The sequence below is a fragment of the Salmo trutta genome, chromosome 6 (genome assembly GCF_901001165.1).
Source record: "Salmo trutta chromosome 6, fSalTru1.1, whole genome shotgun sequence".
NCBI classification, from domain to species: Eukaryota; Metazoa; Chordata; class Actinopteri; order Salmoniformes; family Salmonidae; genus Salmo; species Salmo trutta.
The window spans coordinates 45387241-45407918 of NC_042962.1; the positions used below are offsets into that span (position 1 = coordinate 45387241).

A 20678-nucleotide genomic window follows, 5' to 3' on the forward strand; every position below is an offset into this window, starting at 1 on the left:
CATTTTATTGTCCAGTTTAATTCCTGTTCTACTTCTGTAGGGTAATTAAAAATGATCCATGGTGTGCGTCCTGCTAGAAGCCTGTCCTGGGTATCTTTATAAAGTGCGTAGGCCTGGTTAAGTAGGGGTTGAGGCCCTGGCATGCTGCCCAGCTCCAGCCCCAGCTCCAGCCCCCTACAGCCTGTCCAGTTTAAAGAGGTGCTGGATGACACGCTGTAACGAGTGGAATGCCTGCAGCCTGCAGCTGGCGTGGCAGAGTCAGAGCAAAGAGAGGGAGAGAAAGCTCTACACACACTGTGGGACTACAGCCTCTCCTCTTCTGAACAGAGAGAGTTAGAGGCAGAGGGAGAGACAGAATAGAGTGAAAGGGGGCAGAGAGAGAGAGAGAGAGAGAGAGAGAGAGAGAGAGAAGAGAGAATCAGTGGTCAAAAGCAGCCTTAGTAAACCTGCACCCAGAAGGGCTCTCTCCAGGGTGTGTCCCCAGCCCCCAAGCCCCCATGGACCCCCAGGCCCCCGGGCACCAACCACCACGCCACAGCCTGCTGCTCACACCCACTCTGTTTACAGTGCAGGTTTATAACATCCACAGCCAAATACTCCACATTCTTATCTCACCCATTCATATCCTGAACTGGAGACGGGCTGAGTGCATCTGCATTTATGTATCACCTCTTCTTTTCTTAGGCCCAGACACATGTTTCCCTTTTAAAGTCACACCGGGGGAAACAATTTTCTAACTTAACATCAACATTTTGACATCTCCTTGGGAGGTTCTGACAGAACGCTTCTTCAAAAATTGGTCCAGTAGTATCAAGGAGGTTTCTATGAGGCGCCTGCTGCTCAGTAGAGAGGGAAAAAAGAGTTTGAGGAGGAAAGGTTTCCATTTCCCGAAAAAAGAGCCATAAAAATGTAATGGTATCCAAACAGTGGAGTATCTGGTGTCAAGGGCAGGTCAGAGGAAGGCTCAGTATCTAGAGCTGATAGAATCTGTAACCTACAATGTGTTGTCTCACAGAACAGCAGATACTCCTAAATACATCAGCGACAGCATTATGTCTTGCAAAGGCCCTGGACAACATCAAGCCCCCTCTCAACACACACATACACACACACACATGCATACACAGAGAACCCAAACCAAAGGCCATGGTCATTGAGTGCTCAGCAAACACACAAACAGTGGCACATGAGAGGGTCAGGGTCTGCCAGGGGTCAAGTAGAGTGGGCTGGAGAGGGGCCAGAGATGGACTGATAACCCCCAGAACTGCTTTGGAGAAGGCTTTACTTCCAGGCCTGATCTCCCTGTCGATATGGCCCGACGCCCAGGTCACTTCTCTCAGGTTACTCGCTGTGCGCCGTGTCCTGTTTGGTTCCCACTCCTATCATCCATCCCAACCCCCACATCTCACACCCTCCTAGCCATGGACATGGTCCTTGGACATGGACTTGAGAGTTGAGAGATGGACTTGGTCCAGGCACCAAGACAAAGGTTGACCGTGGGCAATCCGCTGGTGGTGGTGGTGGTGTGTTGGGAGCAGATAGAGGCTTTATCTGATAGAGGGGATCTGTTTTAGCAAGACGAGGCACAGAACAGAACAACATCTCGATCACAAGAATCGCTTATACATAGTTATTTGGGATACAAGGGGATTTGTAGATTTGAAATTCTGATGACGGTAGTCGATCTCAAACATGTGCATTGACTCTGCTGTGAGGCTAGTCAAGGCAGCTATTCCACAGCCTCTGAGAGAACAAAGTGTGCCTGGAAAAGTATGCTGCTCTTTCTTGTTTGCTGTTGTACTACTTTCCGAACAGACCTCTTTTAACAAAGCAATTCACTGAACTTTAGAGGCAAGCACTGAAGCACAAACGCTCAGTGTAGGCCTATTGTCCACATGTTCTTGCTCTTCAAAGACAATTCTACACAATATGCAAAGAACACAAACATTTCCATGACAGACTGACCAGGGGAACCCAGATGAAAGCTGTGGGGGATGCAACGAAGAAGAAAACAAAAGGGGGTGCAACTCAATATTAGGAAGGTGTCTTTACTGTGTTGTACACTCAGTGTATCCAGTGCATTCGGGAAAGTATTCAGACCGCTTGACTTTTTCCTCAATTTGTTCGGATACAGCCTTATTCTAAAATTGATTAAATATTTTTTTTTTCTCATCAATCTACACACAATATTCCATAATGACTTAGCAAAAATAGGTTTTTATTATTCCAAATGTATTACAAATAATAAAATGAAATATTACATTTACATAAGTATTCAGACACTTTACTCACTACTTTGTTAAAATACCTTTGGCAGTGATTACAGCCTTGAGTTTTCGTGGGTATGACGCTACAAGCTTGGCACACCTGTATTTGGGGAGTTTCTCCCACTCTGCAGATCCTCCCAAGCTCTGTCAGGTTGTATTGGGGAGCGTCACTGCACAGCTATTTTCAGGTCTCTCCAGAGATGTTCGATCGTGTTCTGGCTGGGCTACTCAAGGACATTCAGAGACTTGTACCGAAGCCACTCCTGCGTTGTCTTGGCTGTGTGTTTAGGGTCGTTGTCCTGTTGGAAGGTGAACCTTTGCCCCAGTCTGATGTCCTGAGCGCTCTGCAACAGGTTTTCATCAAGGATTTGTCTTTGCTTATTTGAGCTGTTCTTGCCATAATATGGACTTGGTCTTTTGCCAAATAGGGCTATCTTCTGTATACCCCCCCCCCCTACCTTGTCACAACACAACTGATTGGCTCAAACGCATTAAGACGGAAAGAAATTCCACAAATTAACTTTTGAACAAGGCACACCTGTTAATTGAAATGCATTCCAGGTGACTACCTCATGAAGCTTGTTGAGAGAATGCCAAGAGTGTGCAAAGCTGTCATCAAGGCAAAGGGTGGCTATTTGAAGAATCTCAAATATAAAATATATTTTGATTTGTTTAACACTTTTTTGGTTAATACATGACTCCATATGTGTTATTTCATAGTTTTGATGTCTTCACTATTATTGTACAATGTAGAAAATAGTAAAAATAAAGAAAAACCCAGGTGTTCTAAAACTTTTGACCGGTAGTGTCTATATATATAATGTATTCGGAAAGTACTCAGACCTCTTACATTTTTCCACATTTTGTTACATTACAGCCTTATTCTAAAATGGATTAAATTGTCGTCGTCCCCCCTCCCCCCATCAATCTACACACATTACCCCATAATGACAAAGCAACAAAAAAAATGTTTCTGTAAAAGTATAAAAAAAAAAAAAAATGAAATATCACATTTACATAAGTATCCAGACCCTTCCTAATATTGAGTTACACCCTCTTTTGCCCTCAGAACAGCCACAATTAATCGGGGTATGGACTCTACAAGGTGTCGAAAGCGTTCCACAGGGATGCTGGCCAATGTTGACTGCAATGCTTCCCACAGTTGTGTCAAGTTGGCTGGATGTCCTTTGGGTGGTGGACAATTCTTGATACACATGGGAAACTGTTTGGCGTGAAAAACCCAGCAACGTTGTAGTTCATGACACACTCAAACCGGTGCGCCTGGCACCTACTACCATACCCTGTTCAAAGACACTTAAATATTTTGTCTTGCCCATTCACTCTCTGAATCGCACACATACACAATCCATGTCTCAATTGTTTCAATGCTTAAAAATCCTTCTTTAACCTGTCTACTCCCCTTCATCTACACTGATTGAAGTGGATTTAACAGGTGACATCAATAAGGGATCATAGCTTTCACCTGGATTCACCTGGTCAGTCTATGTCATGGAAAGAGCAGGTGTTCTTAATGTTTTGTACACTCAGTTTATATAGTATGTGTACTGCAGACAACACTTTGCATTGACTAAATACACTTTGCATTGACTAAATACAAACGGAAACTTTGCAGACATCACCTTTGGCCTTTGAATGTTGACCTCTTGTGAATAATTTGCTGATCTATCTATGGTATGTTTCTCATTCCTAAAGTAACCCAGCCCGACAATCTCACATATTCCACCAGTCACTCCCTCATCTGATATCAGACAACATTGTCCAAAACTGTTGATGTGGAACCAAAACTTCTCATTGGCATCTTGAGAGCGGAGGAGGGGTGGGCAGCCTGAGCCTGTTTATTCGACCCACACTGGCTGCCTGGCCCGGGCCAGACTTTTATGACATGTCAGAGTAGTGTTATAAACACGGGGGTGCCTCTTGTCATCAAGGGCATCCGTCTGAGAAAGAGCTCGCCCGCCGCCTGTCATGAACTTCAAAGAGGTTCCAGAGGAGAGCCAGAGGAGGGCCGTGTGAGTCTGATTCTTCACCACTAACTTGCCGTGTGGGAAGAGAAGAAGAGAAAAAAACAAAAGGGACCCTGCTAACCTTTCCCTCCACTCCCTCCACCCCTCTGTCCCCAGTCCCCTCCACCTCCACTCCCTCCACCCCTCTGTCCCCAGTCCCCTCCACTCCCTCCACCCCTCTGTCCCCAGTCCCCTCCACTCCCTCCACCCCTCTGTCCCCAGTCCCCTCCACCTCCACTCCCTCCACCCCTCTGTCCCCAGTCCCGTCCACTCCCTCCACCCCTCTGTCCCCAGTCCCCTTCACCTCCACTCCCTCCACCCCTCTGTCCCCAGTCCCCTCCACTCCTCTGTCCCCTCCAGCTCCACTCCCTCCACCCCTCTGTCCCCAGTCCCCTCCATTCCCTCCACCCCTCTGTCCCCAGTCCCCTCCACTCCCTCCACCCCTCTGTCCCCAGTCCCCTCCACTCCCTCCACCCCTCTGTCCCCAGTCCCCTCCACTCCCTCCACCCCTCTGTCCCCAGTCCCCTCCACTCCCTCCACCCCTCTGTCCCCAGTCCCCTCCACCTCCACTCCCTCCACCCCTCTGTCCCCAGTCCCCTCCACTCCCTCCACCCCTCTGTCCCCAGTCCCCTCCACCTCCACTCCCTCCACCCCTCTGTCCCCAGTCCCCTCCACTCCCTCCACCCCTCTGTCCCCAGTCCCCTCCACTCCCTCCACCCCTCTGTCCCCAGTCCCCTCCACTCCCTCCACCCCTCTGTCCCCAGTCCCCTCCACTCCCTCCACCCCTCTGTCCCCAGTCCCCTCCACCTCCACTCCCTCCACCCCTCTGTCCCCAGTCCCCTCCACTCCCTCCACCCCTCTGTCCCCAGTCCCCTCCACCTCCACTCCCTCCACCCCTCTGTCCCCAGTCCCCTCCACCTCCACCACCTCCACCCCTAGAGATTGAGAGGCCAGACTGCAGATTCCTCCGAGCAAGTAGAGAAAAAGCTCTCTCTCCTCTCTCTTTCTCTCTCTCGCCTCAGCACAAAGTTCATTGCTGGCATTTGTTTTCTCTTTGTAACCCCTTTGTCTGTCTGCACCAGAAATTTGCCCGTTATTATCCCAAAACAAGAGATAGAAAGCAGGAATGTAAGAGCCTCGCGGCTCCCGGTGACGGTATGCATCCTTTTGTCAACTTCAAATACCACCGTCGCTTCATTTCCTTCGAAAATGAATTCTTACTGCAGAATAATTCCAGACGTGTGGTCGTACAGAGCTCCAGACAGACAGAGTAACCTTGCGGGTCTACTTTAATGCATACTACAGCAAAGAGCAACAGTGGATTTGCAACATCAAAGTTTAAGGAAAGTTGGGGGTGATGTAAATAATGTTGAAAGGAAATGCCTTGATCTAGCGAGTCTGTGGAGAATCACGGGAAGGACAAATATGTCTGGGGCCGCCGGCCACCGCCGCACAGAAAGTGACTTATTTTCCTGTCTGTGTTGTTGCTTTTACAGACATCCCGGTGGAGGATTAAGATGTTGGTATGCAGTCCACTTTATTCGATGACATTTCAGAGATGCTCCAGCAGTCTGGAATGCGGTACGAGGCCATCACATGAAGTTCAGCCTGTACCACACCTAATTCCACTGCCTGCGTTCCAAATGACACGCTATTCTCTATGTAGTGCACTATATAGGTAATACGGTGCCATTTGGACCACAAACACTAAATAAGACAAACACTGGCTGGCTAGGGCGGGTCAGACTCCGATAGTAACCTTTTTCTGGTATACGTGCAAAAGTGAGTGTGTTTCATCATCGTCAATATCATCTTTATCATCCCCATCAACTGTGACATCATCACTATCCTCATCATCCTAATCATCATCATCATTAGTGCCATCATCATCCTCCAATCTTTTCAATCAGCGATGCTGTCTCTTTCTCTGTGGTGTCAGGCATCAAACTGCAGGGTGTGAAAAGTGAGGCGTGCAAATCAGAGCCAGAGGTTAGACAGAGGTGAGGGAGTGATTAGTGCTGCGGTTTTATCTTCCCTCTGGTCCCTCTGGTCTCTGAGGCCTCCTCCATGGTGCTGGGCCTGGCTGTGGGGGGAGGAGCCATATTACGGGACGTCCCTCCGCTCTCACCTTTCCCTTCTCTTCTCACGTTCCTCCTCCGGCCTGTTCACAGAGCTAACAAAGAGCACCGCTGCCATTGATCTCCCAAGGCCACGAATGATGCCAAGTAAACAAAGGCTGATTGAAATATCAGCATCTGAGAGGACAGCAGGCATCCATTGTCCAGTCTGGGTGTGTATGTGTGTGTGTGTGTGTGTGAGAGAGTGAGTGAGTGAGTGAGTGAGTGAGTGAGTGAGTGAGTGAGTGAGTGAGTGAGTGAGTGAGTGAGTGAGGCAGTGAGTGAGTGAGTGAGTGAGTGAGTGAGTGAGTGAGTGAGTGAGTGAGTGAGTGAGTGAGTGAGTGAGTGAGTCAGTGAGTGAGTGAGTGAGGCAGTGAGTGAGTGAGTGAGTGAGTGAGTGAGTGAGTGAGTGAGTGAGTGAGTGAGTGAGTGAGTGAGTGAGGCAGTGAGTGAGTGAGTGAGTGAGTGAGTGAGTGAGTGAGTGAGTGAGTGAGGCAGTGAGTGAGTGAGTGAGTGAGTGAGTGAGTGAGTGAGTGAGTGAGTGAGTGAGTGAGGCAGTGAGTGAGGCAGTGAGTGAGTGAGGCAGTGAGTGAGTGAGTGAGTGAGTGAGTGAGGCAGTGAGTGAGTGAGTGAGTGAGTGAGTGAGTGAGTGAGTGAGTGAGTGAGTGAGTGAGTGAGTGAGGCAGTGAGTGAGTGAGTGAGTGAGTGAGTGAGTGAGTGAGTGAGTGAGTGAGTGAGTGAGTGAGTGAGTGAGTGAGGCAGTGAGTGAGTGAGAGAGGCAGTGAGTGAGAGAGGCAGTGAGTGAGAGAGGCAGTGAGAGAGGTAGGCAGTGAGAGAGGGAGGCAGTGAGAAAGGGAGGCAGTGAGAGAGAGAGAGAACATGAAAGAGGGAGGCAGTGAGAGAGAGAACATGAGAGAGGGAGGCAGTGAGAGAGAGAGAGAGAGAGAGCATGAGAGAGGGAGGCAGTGAGAGAGAGAACAGCCAAGAATGAGAAAGAGAGAGAAAAAGAGAGGAAGGGAGAAAGAAAGAGAGTGCCCTGGGCGCCTCAGTGATAATAGGTTGTGACAGCCAGGCCACGCTGCCGTTCCATTGTGACAGACAGAGATGAGCAGCACAGTGGGATGGGAGTGTGTGTGTAGGGGAGTGTGTGTATGTGTGAAGAGGAGTGTGTGTGTGAGTGTGTCAGGGAGGGAGGTCAGGGCTCCGCTGGCTGTCAATCCACTGTGCTGATGATACTATGGACAGGGGAGTGGGGGAGTGGGGGTACAGAGGGTGGGGCATGGGAGGCGCCCGTCAACACCCCCCCCCTTCCTACCCTCAGGGCTATGCTTCCCCTCACGTACACCGAAACACAGGGGGGTTATTAGCCTGTGGGGTGGGAGTCACTCATCACCCCAACCACAGTCCACTGGTTCACACCAAGACTGATTTGGTCAAAGAAAATGTAACATGAATGTACTGTTACATGTTATCAAGTGGCTCTCTGTTCTTACTATCAGGTGATTATCTCAGCTGTTCCTAATATATCTCCTTATCTTCTTCAACAAGTATTTACCAGTGATAATTAAAAACATGCTCTCTCTCTCTCTCTCTCTCTCTCTCTCTCTCTCTCTCTCTCTCTCTCTCCCTCCCCTCTCAGCCCCTGTGTCTCCCTCTGACAAACTGTGAGATGACACAGATGGGAAACATCCTTTCATTTTCAAATACTTCCTTGGTTAGTGACGTGGTTGGTTCATGCATGTCCTCTGCTGCCAATCCCAGCCTCCCTCCCTTGTATTTGGCCTGGAAGGAAGGCTGTCCTCCTCTTCTCCTCCTCTCCTTTCCTCCTCTCGCCTCTTCATCCGGCACAATGCGGGAGGTCAGGGAAGGGAGGGTGTAATTTAGTCTCAGAGTGCTGGGAAATAAATCAGGCGTCTTTAGACAAGGCTGGTTGGGGGCCCTGACCACCAAGGCCAGGGGCCAGGGGAGGGGACCCATACGAGAGTTAAAGGTCAAAGGTTAGACACTCTCATGTTGGAAAACCCTTCACAAAGAGGCCCAGAGAGCAGGCTGTAATGAGGAGGGTGGGGAGGGAACCCGGCTGTAATTAATACACCTGTCACAAGTAAATATGGGGGCGCTGGGGTCACAGAGCAATTTGTTTAGTCATAGGGGTCTCAAAAACATCACCCCAGAGGTGTACAATGATCCTATTTATGTCAGGGGGGTTCCCCTTGGTACACAGGTACCTTGGGAAACTGTTGAGACACATGACATTGTGCATTCATGCCCATTAATAACAAGGGGGAACTGTAGGGTTTCTTTCAGGACTGAAAGAGAAAATGCCATTCTCCGAAACAATAATGTTGTTGGATTTCAACCAGGGTGACCTCGAGAGATGAACTATCAAGTCTCTCAATAGGTACACCTGTTTTTTTCCCCCCTCTCTCACACAAATAGACACGTACACACTGAAAAGTTAGATCAATCAATTATGAAAAAGTTGTCATGAAGGATATTGTTTCCAAGTTAAAGCAATGCCCTTGCACAAGAGTGCTTTACGGGAGAGTGGGGCAAGTCAAGCGAAAGGGTTAATTGAGCCACCCCTTGTTTCTAGGAAACCATACACAAAATGAATCATGTGACCAAATATTTAGGACGAGGTCAGCATTTCATGGAGTCTGTGAAGGAAGAACCCACATGGAAAAAGTGGTAAGCAAGATAGGTAAAAAAAAAAAAACGGATTTTCACAAAGTCAAATAAATGTATTGTGTTATGGGTTTCATGATGCTTCCCACTGGGCACACACTGGTTGAATCAACGTTGTTTCCACGTTATTTCAATGAAATTACGTTGACCCAATGTAGAATAGATGTTAAATTGACGTCTTATCTAAACCAAAGTAGATAGTTAAAAGATTGTTTTATACATCAGTTGGGGTCTCTATAAGCTACAATATGAGGTCTTAAACCTCCAGTTGCATGAAAGTGCATCCTTGTAGCTGTGTGGGCTAATGTTGTCAAAATGTTTGCCTTTGGGTAAGTTGAGCCAATAACAATGAGGTAAATTGAGCCACTGGCCACCATACCCCATACCAAGGATGATTGCATTTTGTCCGTTTTATGCATAATATGCATATTATTTTAGCAATGTGTCATGCATATGAACTTAAGATAGTGTATTTGTATTGTCACAGAGCAGACATCATCATGTCCTGTGTATCCAAATGTCAACCCCTCCCCCTTGAGGTTCTTGAGAGAGCAGCCAAGGAAGTCTGAGAAGGGAAGAAGCACATAAGAGCAGCAGCAAGGGACGAGAAAATAGACTAAATGACACTGAAAAGGTACATTGATAAAAAGGAAAACGAACATGTAGCGGTGTGAAAGAGAGTAGCTTGCTAAACACATCAAGAATCTCGCAGACCTGCTTCATGGGCTTAGTAGCCTCACATGTGGAGAACTTGTCTATGAATTGGCACATCGAAACAACATCCCTGTCGCAGACTTAAAGGCTTCAAAATCCTTCTTTAACCTCCCCTTCATCTACACTGATTGAAGTGGATTTAACAAGTGACATCAAATAAGGGATCATAGCTTTCATCAGGATTCACCTGGTCAGTCTATGTCATGGAAAGAACAGGATTCACCTGGTCAGTCCGTCAAGGAAAGAGCAAGTGTTCTTAAAGTTTTGTATACTCAGTGTATGTCTGAATGTCTATATATTAAAGGCATACATTTAAGATATACAATATACCACTCCCCCATTCCATCAATTAAACTTTGACCTACCAGCACCATCCCCCACTCACACAGGACACCATCGCCCACTTACCCCACCATCGCCCACTTACCCCACCATCGCCCACTTACCGAGGGTAAGTTAATAATGAAAGAGACCACTTTTTTTGGACCAAATATGTTTTCAAAACTGTTATGTTTATATGAATTTGGATTATTTCCAGGAATAAACAACATCCTGAAATATATGTAGATATCTTTGTTAGGAAGAATAATATATTTCCCTTGACATAGTGATGCTGAATGTAAAAAATGGCTCAACAGTGCACATACGGTGTATTCGGAAAGTATTCAGAACCCTTGACTTTTATCACATTTTGTTACGTTACAGCCTTATTCTAAAATGGATTAAATGTTTTTTTCATCATCAATCTACACACAATACCCCATAATGACAAAGCAAAAACAGTTTTTTTTTAAAATGTTTGCTAATTTATAAAATAAAAACATAGAAATGTTACATTTACATAAGTATTCAGACCCTTTACTCGGTACTTTGTTGAAGCACCTTTTTTGGAAGCGATTACAGCCTCGAGTCTTCTTGGGTATGATGCTACAAGCTTGGCATACCTGTATTTGGGTTGTTTCTCCTATTCTTCTCTGCAGATCCTCTCAAGCTCTGTCAGGTTGGATGGGTAGTGTCGCTGCACAGCTATTTTCAGGTCTCTCCAGAGATGTCCGATCGGGTTCAAGTCCGGGCTCTTGCTGAGCCACTCAAGGACATTCAGAGACTTGTCCCGAAGCCACTCCTGAGTTGTCTTGGCTGTACGCTTAGCTTCATTGTCCTGTTGGAAGGTGAACCTTCGCATCAGTCTGAGGTCCAGAGCGCTCTGGAGCAGGGTTTCATCAAGGATCTCGCTGTACTTTGCTCTGTTCATCTTTCCCTTGATCCTGACTAGTCTCCCAGGCCCTGCCGCTGAAAAACATCCCCACAGCATGAGGCTGCCACCACCTTCCTTCCCCATAAGGATGGTGCCAGGTTTCCTCCAGACATGATGCTTGGCATTCAGGCCAAAGAGTTCAATCTTGGTTTCATCAGACCAGAGAATCTTGTTTCTCATGGTCTGAAAGTCCTTTAGGTGCCTTTTGGCAAACTCCAAGCGGGCTGTCATGTGCCTTGTATTGAGGAGTGCCTGGCCACTCTACCATAAAGGCCTGATTAGTGGAGTGCTGCAGAGATGGTTGTCCTTCTGGAAGGTTCTCCCATCTCCACAGAGGAACTCTGGAGCTCTGTCAGAGTGACCATCGGGTTCTTGATCACCTCCCTGACCATGGCCCTTCTCCCCTGATTGCTCAGTTTGGCTAGGCGGCCAGCTCTAGGAAGAGTCTTGGTGCTTCCAAACTGCTTCCATTTAAGATTGATGGAGGCCACTGTGTTCTTGGGGACCTTCAATGCTGCAGACATTTTTTGGTACCCTTCCCGAGGTCTGTGCCTCGTCACAATCATGTCTCAGAGCTCTACGGACAATTCCTTTGACCTCATGTCTTGGTTTTTGCTCTGACATGCACTGTCAGCTGTGGGACCTTACATAGACAGGTGTGTGCTTTTCTAAATCATTTCCAATCTATCGAATTGTTCAAGTTGTTGGAACATCTTAAGGATGATCAATAGAAACAGGATGCACCTGAGCTCAATTTCGAGTCTCATAGTAAAGGATCTGAATACTAATGTAAAATAAGGTATTTCTGTTTTGTATTTTCTATACATTTGCAAAAAATTCAAAAACCTGTTTTCGCTTTGTCATTATGGGGTAATGTGTGTAGATTGATAAGGATAATTTTTTTTAAATCAATTTTAGAATAAGGCTGTTACGTAACAAAATGTGGAAAAAGTCAAGGGGTCTGAATACTTTTCGAATGCACTGTATCCACTAATTTATTATAATTCTTTTCGATAACATTTCATAATGCTCCTGTAAATGGATATGAAAAACGTTTTCATGAAGATTCATGTTGTGTATCTAGAAATATCATAAATAAACTGTTTCTATCATCACAGAAGACATCAAGTTCAATGTCTTCTGGTTGCCAGTGTGCTATGGCTCGTTACTGCTCTCTAGTGGCAATAAAGTTGGCTCCAAACTGCATTTCTACACAGAGTATTTTTTTATTTATTTAACCAGGCAAGTCAATTAAGAACAAATTCTTATTTACAATGACAGCCAAACCCTAACGACGCTGGGCCAATTGCGCACCGCCCTACGGGACTGCCAATCACGGCCGGTTGTGATACAGCCTGGAATCAAACCAGGGTCTGTAGTGACGCCTCCAGCACTGAGATGCAGTGCCTTAGACCGCTGTGCCACTTGGGAGCAAACATACACTCAGGAGCAGAATACAAAACATTAAGAACAGATTCCATGACAGACTGACCAGGTGAATCCAAGTGAAAGCCATGACCCCTTATTGATGTCACTTGTTAAATCCACTTAAATCAGTGTAGATGAAGGGGAGGAAACAGGTTAAAGTAGGATTTTTAAGCCTTGAGACAATTGAGACATGCATTGTGTATGTGTGCCATTCAGAGGGTGAATAGGCAAGACAGAAAATATAAGTGCCTTTGAATGGTAGTAGGTGCCAGATGCTGCTGGGTTTTTCATGCTCAACAGTTTCCTGTGTGTCAAGAACTATCCACCACCCAAAGGACATCCAGCCAACTTCACACAACTGTGGGAAGCATTGGAGTCAACATTGGCCAGCATCCCTGTGGAACACTTGACACCTTGTAGAGTTCATGCCCCAATTAATTGAGGCTGTTCTGAGGGCAGAAGGGGGGGTCCTAATGTTTGATGTACTCAGTGTTTATGCCAATTATAGCCACATACTAAATTGTTTTGATGTATAGTAAGCCTCTCTATATTTCAATCCCGTAATCAACAAATGGTTTCTCTTTGTAAGTCCTTGCAGTTAAAGTTTCGGACTTACCTTGTGATAGCATCATTGGTGGTCATGCTATGATTGCTAGCTGTTGAATGGGCCTCAGAACTCAGACCATAACCAAAGCTAAAGCCAACTCAAATCTCCATAACTTCTCCTTAATAGAGTCAACAACGCATAACTATTAGACTATCCCTAAGGGTTGACAGATAGAAAGGCACTGACTGAAAAGATTCAATTAAATACTTTCAATGCAATGTATAGTTTGTAGTTTATTGTTAGGCCTACATGATGAAACAGTTTGCTTTATATAAGCACCAGTGTGATGAGCATTTTTTGTTAGTTTGATTCTTTACTTTAAATCGCTCAGTGTAAAATACTTGTACTACACTAAACTTATTGAGTTATGTCTCCCCCTACAGCTCAAAATATGCAATAACAGTGATACCTAGTGTGACGAGACAGGTGCCATTTGGGACATTCCTGCATTCCTGTATCTGCAGGAACCCCTCTTTATACTTCTATTGGTCCATTTTTAAGCTTGACTCCGGTACACAGGCGGGAGGCGGGGGCACTCCAGTACAGTAGGTGGCGGTAATGCACCATAGCGTTGGATGTCAACCGCCGATAAACCCCACAGAAGAAGAAGAGGCACTGACAGGCAGTTCTTTCCCGCAGTTCTGTTAACGACGGCATATGTTTGGCAGACGGAAGCAAAGAACAGTGTCCTTTGCTTCCGCCTGCCGAACACTTGGCATCGTTCACAGAACTGTGTTTGATCGCTAGGACTCCGGTAAACAGCAGGAGGGAGGCAGGGGCGACACCGGTAGGTAGCTAGGTAGCTAGCTAGCTAGCTAGGACACGGGTAGGCAGTGGCCTTTCGCTACCGAAAAACTCAGATAATACTTTGATTTTCCTTTTTGACCCACATTCTAATTGCATCGACAATCAGGGAAAATCCAGAAAATGGGGGGTGGGCGGCGTTCATGCAGGAACCAATGGGATGCAAGAACGCCCCGAATTGCGGGCCGCAATCACACACTATTGCGTGTGAAGATTTTTTTTTAAAACATTACAAGTTTGGACACGTTGCGGTGAAACTGCCACAGTTGTTTGTGATATTACAACAAAGAAATGACTTCAAACAACAAACACTGTCTTACTCCCTCGGACATCATTGCACACGCCACAGAACAGAAGAGTATGTACTACCCCTATTCAAAAACAATAACAAATGTGCCTGGCGTGACCAGTGGCAACGTTTCACCTTTCACAGATCCCAGCTTTAATTATGCAGTTCTACAAAACACTACACTGTTACATTACACTCAGAGCACCACCAAGAAGTGCCCTACCCAATACCCTGCAGTCAGAAAATGAGGTAGCCTAGTGGAGTCTGCAGCCAATCTCTAAGGGCTCACAGTGGAGTCTGACTGGATTTGGGGAGACTCATACTCACAGCAGTGTGTCTGTAGAGTGATGTCACAGGGTTAGCTCTGCCGCCGAAAGGATTCCTGATGCTGTAAGCCTCTCAGGACGTGCAACTCTCCTCTCGACAATGAGCAGCCGGAAGATCTCCCACTGCTGCGTGGAAGCCGTGTCCCCACGTCGGCCCGCACAATGACCAGAGACCTGTCTTTCTCTACAGGCTTTAATCCCCTTTCTCTCCCCCGGGTCGTTCCCTCGCTGTGGACTCGCCTCGCACCATTCAGGGCCTGGCCCCTCTGCCGCCACAGCCCACGATGCGGCTAGCTTCACACAATGGCGCTAATAACGCCAGCGAGTTTCCCATCCCTAAAACAAGTCTCTGTCAAATGGCCCGCGGTTCAAGTTCTGTGTCCTGTGCCTGCTCAACTGAAGAGCTGCTCATTGATATCAAAGAGAGAGAGAGAGAGAGAGTGGGCTTTTCTGAATTTATTCAATTGCCATTCCCCCTGAATGGCAATTGAATAAATGAAGACAAAATGAAACAATGAGGCGTTTATTGCTTTCCTGAATGTGACATATAAACACTTATTGAATTAGCAGCACACAGGCCTAAGCCTGGGACAGAATAGAGAGGAGGGAGTTCACTGGAAGCTCTGGGCAGGCAGGCCTTTTACTGAGTGTTTATGAGGGCAGGACAAGGACTGGAGCGTCTTAGTCCACTGAGATGTGACTGGACCAAAACAAAAGGACTCATCTGGATCACTTAAGTGTGACTTTCCCTTTTCCCTGGTCCAGCGTGGTGTCTCAGACTCTCAGTCAGGGTAACAACAGTGACATGGATTGTCTGGTGGTCGCTGGTTCTCACACTGAAACACGTGTATGCAGCGGGATGAGACAAGTGGTCCAACGTGCTGCCAATGCATGTGAATGAATAAACAGCCTTCTGGGGTATCACGGAGAAACAGACCCTCTGTAGTACTCGAAACAGACTCTGTCTGTAGTACCAGGAACAAAACAGCACATAAGAGGGGCTGGGTCCATCAAGAGGTCGGCAACAGGTGAACATGATGCCATCATCGATCTATGCGTGTGATCATGGTTCCTTTCTAGGTTTCTTCTTAGGTTCCTGCCTTTCTAGGGAGTTTTTCCGAGCCACTATACTTCTACATCTGTATTGCTTGCTGTTTGGGGTTTTAGACTGGGTTTCTGAATAGCACTTTGTGATATCTGCTGAGGTAAAAAAAAAAGTGCTTTATAAATACATTTGATTGATTGATCATTATAAAACTACTGGCTGAGAATGACATCATGACCATGGCATCATGGATATATGACAGCCACAATACTCTAAGACAGTCCACATCTCAAGCTATGGTGTTCAAGTATGTTTAAACAACAGAAATGCCACTGAAAATGCCTGGTGGTTACCGACACAGTACATACACAAGAACTAAAACGTTGTCCTACTTGGTGCTGGTCGAAGATACAGTATGAAGGACAAAGTGCCATCTCACGAGTACATCATAGAATACAACAGTTCATACAGTAGTCCCTATCTTGTCCCTGCAGACTGCAGCCTCAACCTGGTCTAGCAGGCTGAAAGAGAAGACAGAAGGAGAGGAGACAGAGCGTGTGTGACAGAGCCCAGGCCAGCCAGGCTGAGTCAGTCAGTCGGTGTGTCAGCGCCCATTGTCTCTGGTCTCACTGGGCCGGGCCTGCCGTCCCTTGTCCTCGTCCCTCAGAGTGGCAGCTCAGCCCGTCCTGGCGTGGCGCCAGCAGACACACTCAAGGGGGAAACAGAGAGTGCTCTCTGTGATCTGTGGGAACTGTAGGGATGGCAGGAAGCTGAATAGATGATGGCAGCGGAGGGCATACTCCTTTCACACCCCTGAGGACACCAATGCGTCATTTGTGTCTTTGTTGCGGAACGCCCTGATCCGGAGGTTTCGTAAGAATAAATCTGAATCCGAAGTTGAGATTTCTGTGCATAATGTGTATTAGTAGTCTGAGCGTCATGATCTAATACAAAATACATCATGAAAGTGTGCTAATTGCGTTCGACTTTACAAAAGAGGACAGAACAGAACAAAATAAACCAGACAGTGAATGATGCATTCATTCCTCGTGTCTTTGAACCACCTTAAAGAATGTACCCATTCAGCAGATTTCACTATTCTGTGTCTTGTTTTCACAGTGACGTAACGTCATCCCACCCTGGTGAAATGATACCACACAATGAAATGGTGCTGTGCTGTGGGTCTGCTGCATGGTGGATCAATCTCAATCCTGTACCAGCGTTAAGGTCAACAGTGTGGCTCACTCATAACAAACATGGCTGAGTCTGGGCTCTTAATCAATCACCATGGAAAACGTACAGGTCACCTGGGGTCAAGTAAGACAGGGTGTTATTCATGCAGCCAGGCAGCATATCTGATACAAAACACACTCAGCCAGGGCGTGCGTGCGTGCGTGTGTGCGTGTATGTGTGTGTCTTTTAGGGGCACAAAGAAACCTCTGCGGATATTAAAGGTCAGAGGTCATCTAGCATGTGTTCAGGATCTAAGGTTACTGAAGGCTAAACTCTACCCATCCATCAGGTAAATTAGCCAAGATTCATTACAGATTTACGTCTTTGATCACAGATCCACCTTTATTTCATTTAATTGCCATTTTTCTATGTGAATTGGAACATTTAGGTTACGTGTTTAAAGGACTGAAGTTATCTTCTGAATAGCCTTAGCTATCGAAGACCCACTTTAAAATGTCCAATTATGTCATTCAAATTGCAGCAACCGTACATTAACTTCACTGTACTGTACACCTATTGCCATTAGTGTCCTTTCTCTGTGTACTGTGAGTGATTGTAAATACCACTAGATGGAGACTTACTAAAGGATTTCATTTCATAGAACTTATAATAGTCTGTCTGGATTCCTGCTGCATTACTAAGATAGCTCATCTAACCCTTTCACCCTCTCACCATGGCTTCTAAAAACGATCACTCTAGGCTACCATAATGGACAGTGCCTTCGGAAAGTATTCAGACCCCTTGACTTGTTCCACATTTTGTTAGGTTATAGCCTTACTCTAAAATGGATTCAATAATTTTTTCCACTCATCAATCTACACACAATACCCCATAATGACAAAAGCAAAAACAGGTTTTTAAAGATTTTTGCTAATTTATTGAAAATAAAAAACAGAAACCTTTACTCAGTACTTTTTAGAAACAGCTTTGGCAGAAATTACAGCCTGGAGTCTTCTTGAGTATGACACTACCAGCTTGGCACACCTGTATTTGGGGAGTTTCTCCCATTCTTCTCTGCAGATCCTCTCAAGCTCTGTCAGGTTGGATGGGGAGCGTTGCTGCACAGCTATTTTCAGGTCTCTCCAGAGATGTTCGATCGGGTTCAAATCCGGGCTCTGGCTGGGCCACTCAAGGACATTCAGAGACTTGTCCCGAAACCATTCCTGCATTGTCTTGGCTGTGTGCTTAGGGTCGTTGTCCTGTTGGAAGGTGATCCTTCACCCCAGTCTGAGGTCCAGAGCGCTCTGGAGCAGGTTTTCATCAAGGATCTTTCTGTACTTTTAATCTTTGCCTGGATCCTGACTAGTCTCCCAGTCCCTGCCACTGGAAAACACCCCCACAGCATGATGATGCCACCACCATACTTCACCGTAGGGATTATGCCAGGTTTCCTCCAGACTGGACACTTGGCATCCAGGCCAAAGTGTTGAATCTTGGTTTCATCTGACCAGAGAATCTTGTTTCTCATGGTCTGAGAGTCTTTAGGTGCCTTTTATTGAGGAGGCTTCCGTCTGGCCACTCTACCATAAAGGCATGATTGGTGGAGTGCTGCAGAGATGGTTGTCCTTCTGGATGGTTCCAAACTTCTTCCATTTAAGAACGATGGAGGCCACTGTGTTCTTAGGGACCGTCAATGTTGCAGAAATGTTTTAGTAGCCTTTCCCAGATCTGTGCCTCGACACAATCCTGTCTCGGAGCTCTACGGACAATTCATTCGATCTCATGGCTTTCTTTTTGCTTTGACATGCACTGTCTTCATCCACTGTCAACTGTGGGACATGTGTGTTTTTTCCCAAATCATGTCCAATCAATTGAATTTATCACAGGTGGACTCCAATCAAGTTGTAGAAACATCTCAAGGATGCGCAATGGAAACAGGATGCACCTGAGCCCAATTTCGAGTCTCATAGCAAAGGGTCTGAATACTTATGTAAATTAGGTATTTATGTTATTTATTTTTTTATACATTGCATAATTTCTTAAAACCGTGTTTTAGCTTTGTATTGAGTGTAGATTGCTGAGGATTTGTTTTTATTTAATCCATTTTAAAATAAGGCTGTAACGTAACAAAATGTGGAAAAAGTCAAGGGGTCTGAATACTTTCCGAATGCACTGTATATTAATATACTGCTCAAAAAAATAAAGGGAACACTAAAATAACACATCCTAGATCTGAATGAATGAAATAATCTTATTAAATACTTTTTTCTTTACATAGTTGAATGTGCTGACAACAAAATCACACAAACATAATCAATGGAAATCCAATTTATCACCCCATGGAGGTCTGGATTTGGAGTCACACTCAAAATTAAAGTGGAAAACCACACTACAGGCTGATCCAACTTTGATGTAATGTCCTTAAAACAAGTCAAAATGAGGCTCAGTAGTGTGTGTGGCCTCCACGTGCCTGTATGACCTCCCTACAATGCCTGGGCATGCTCCTGATGAGGTGGCGGATGGTCTCCTGAGGGATCTCCTCCCAGACCTGGACTAAAGCATCCGCCAACTCCTGGACAGTCTGTGGTGCAACGTGGCGTTGGTGGATGGAGTGAGACATGATGTCCCAGATGTGCTCAATTGGATTCAGGTCTGGGGAACGGGCGGGCCAGTCCATAGCATCAATGCCTTCCTCTTGCAGGAACTGCTGACACACTCCAGCCACATGAGGTCTAGCATTGTCTTGCATTAGGAGGAACCCAGGGCCAACCGCACCAGCATATGGTCTCACAAGGGGTCTGAGGATCTCATCTCGGTACCTAATGGCAGTCAGGCTACCTCTGGCGAGCACATGGAGGGCTGTGCGGCCCCCCAAAGAAATGCCACCCCACACCATGACTGACCCACCGCCAAACCGGTCATGCTGGAGGATGTTGCAGGCAGCAGAACGTTCTCCGCGGCATCTCCAGACTCTGTCACGTCTGTCACATGTGCTCAGTGTGAACCTGCTTCATCTGTGAAGAGCACAGGGCGCCAGTGGCGAATTTGCCAATCTTGGTGTTCTCTGGCAAATGCCAAACGTCCTGCACGGTGTTGGGCTGTAAGCACAACCCCCACCTGTGGACGTCGGGCCCTCATACCACCCTCATGGAGTCTGTTTCTGACCGTTTGAGCAGGCACATGCACATTTGTGGCCTGCTGGAGGTCATTTTGCAGGGCTCTGGCAGTGCTCCTCCTGCTCCTCCTTGCACAAAGGCGGAGGTAGCGGTCCTGCTGCTGGGTTGTTGCCCTCCTACGGCCTCCTCCACGTCTCCTGATGTACTGGCCTGTCTCCTGGTAGCGCCTCCATGCTCTGGACACTACGCTGACAGACACAGCAAACCTTCTTGCCACAGCTCGCATTGATGTGCCATCCTGGATGAGCTGCACTACCTGAGCCACTTGTGTGGGTTGTAGACTCCGTCTCATGCTACCACTAGAGTGAAAGCACCGCCAGCATTCAAAAGTGACCAAAACATCAGCCAGGAAGCATAAGAACTGAGAAGTGGTCTGTGGTCACCACCTGCCGAACCACTCCTTTATTGGGGGTGTCTTGCTAATTGCCTGCTGTCTATTCCATTTGCACAACAGCATGTGAAATTTATTGTCAATCAGTGTTGCTTCCTAAGTGGACAGTTTGATTTCACAGAAGTGTGATGACTTGGAGTTACATTGTGTTGTTTAAGTGTTCCCTTTATTTTTTTGAGCAGTGTATATTCCATTTAGCAGACACTTTTATCCAAAGCGACTTACAGTAATGGGTGTATACATTTGAATTGCACCCACTACTGGTATTGCAAGCGCCATGCTCTTTCAATTGAGCTACAGAGGACCAGATACTGAAGCAGTAGTAACGCACTCAAAAACAGAAATATCGTTAAAGAATATCTCAGTAAGGGTCA

The 20678-nt window shown here is 46.4% G+C and overlaps 1 long non-coding RNA gene across 1 annotated transcript; it reads left to right on the plus strand.

The window, feature by feature from the left end:
* Positions 1-13731: 13731 nt before the first annotated feature.
* LOC115196013 (uncharacterized) lies at positions 13732-17400 on the plus strand. The gene is made up of 2 exons (XR_003878793.1): positions 13732-13887; positions 16059-17400. It is a non-coding gene; the product is annotated as an uncharacterized LOC115196013 (long non-coding RNA).
* The last annotated feature ends 3278 nt before the right edge of the window (positions 17401-20678 follow it).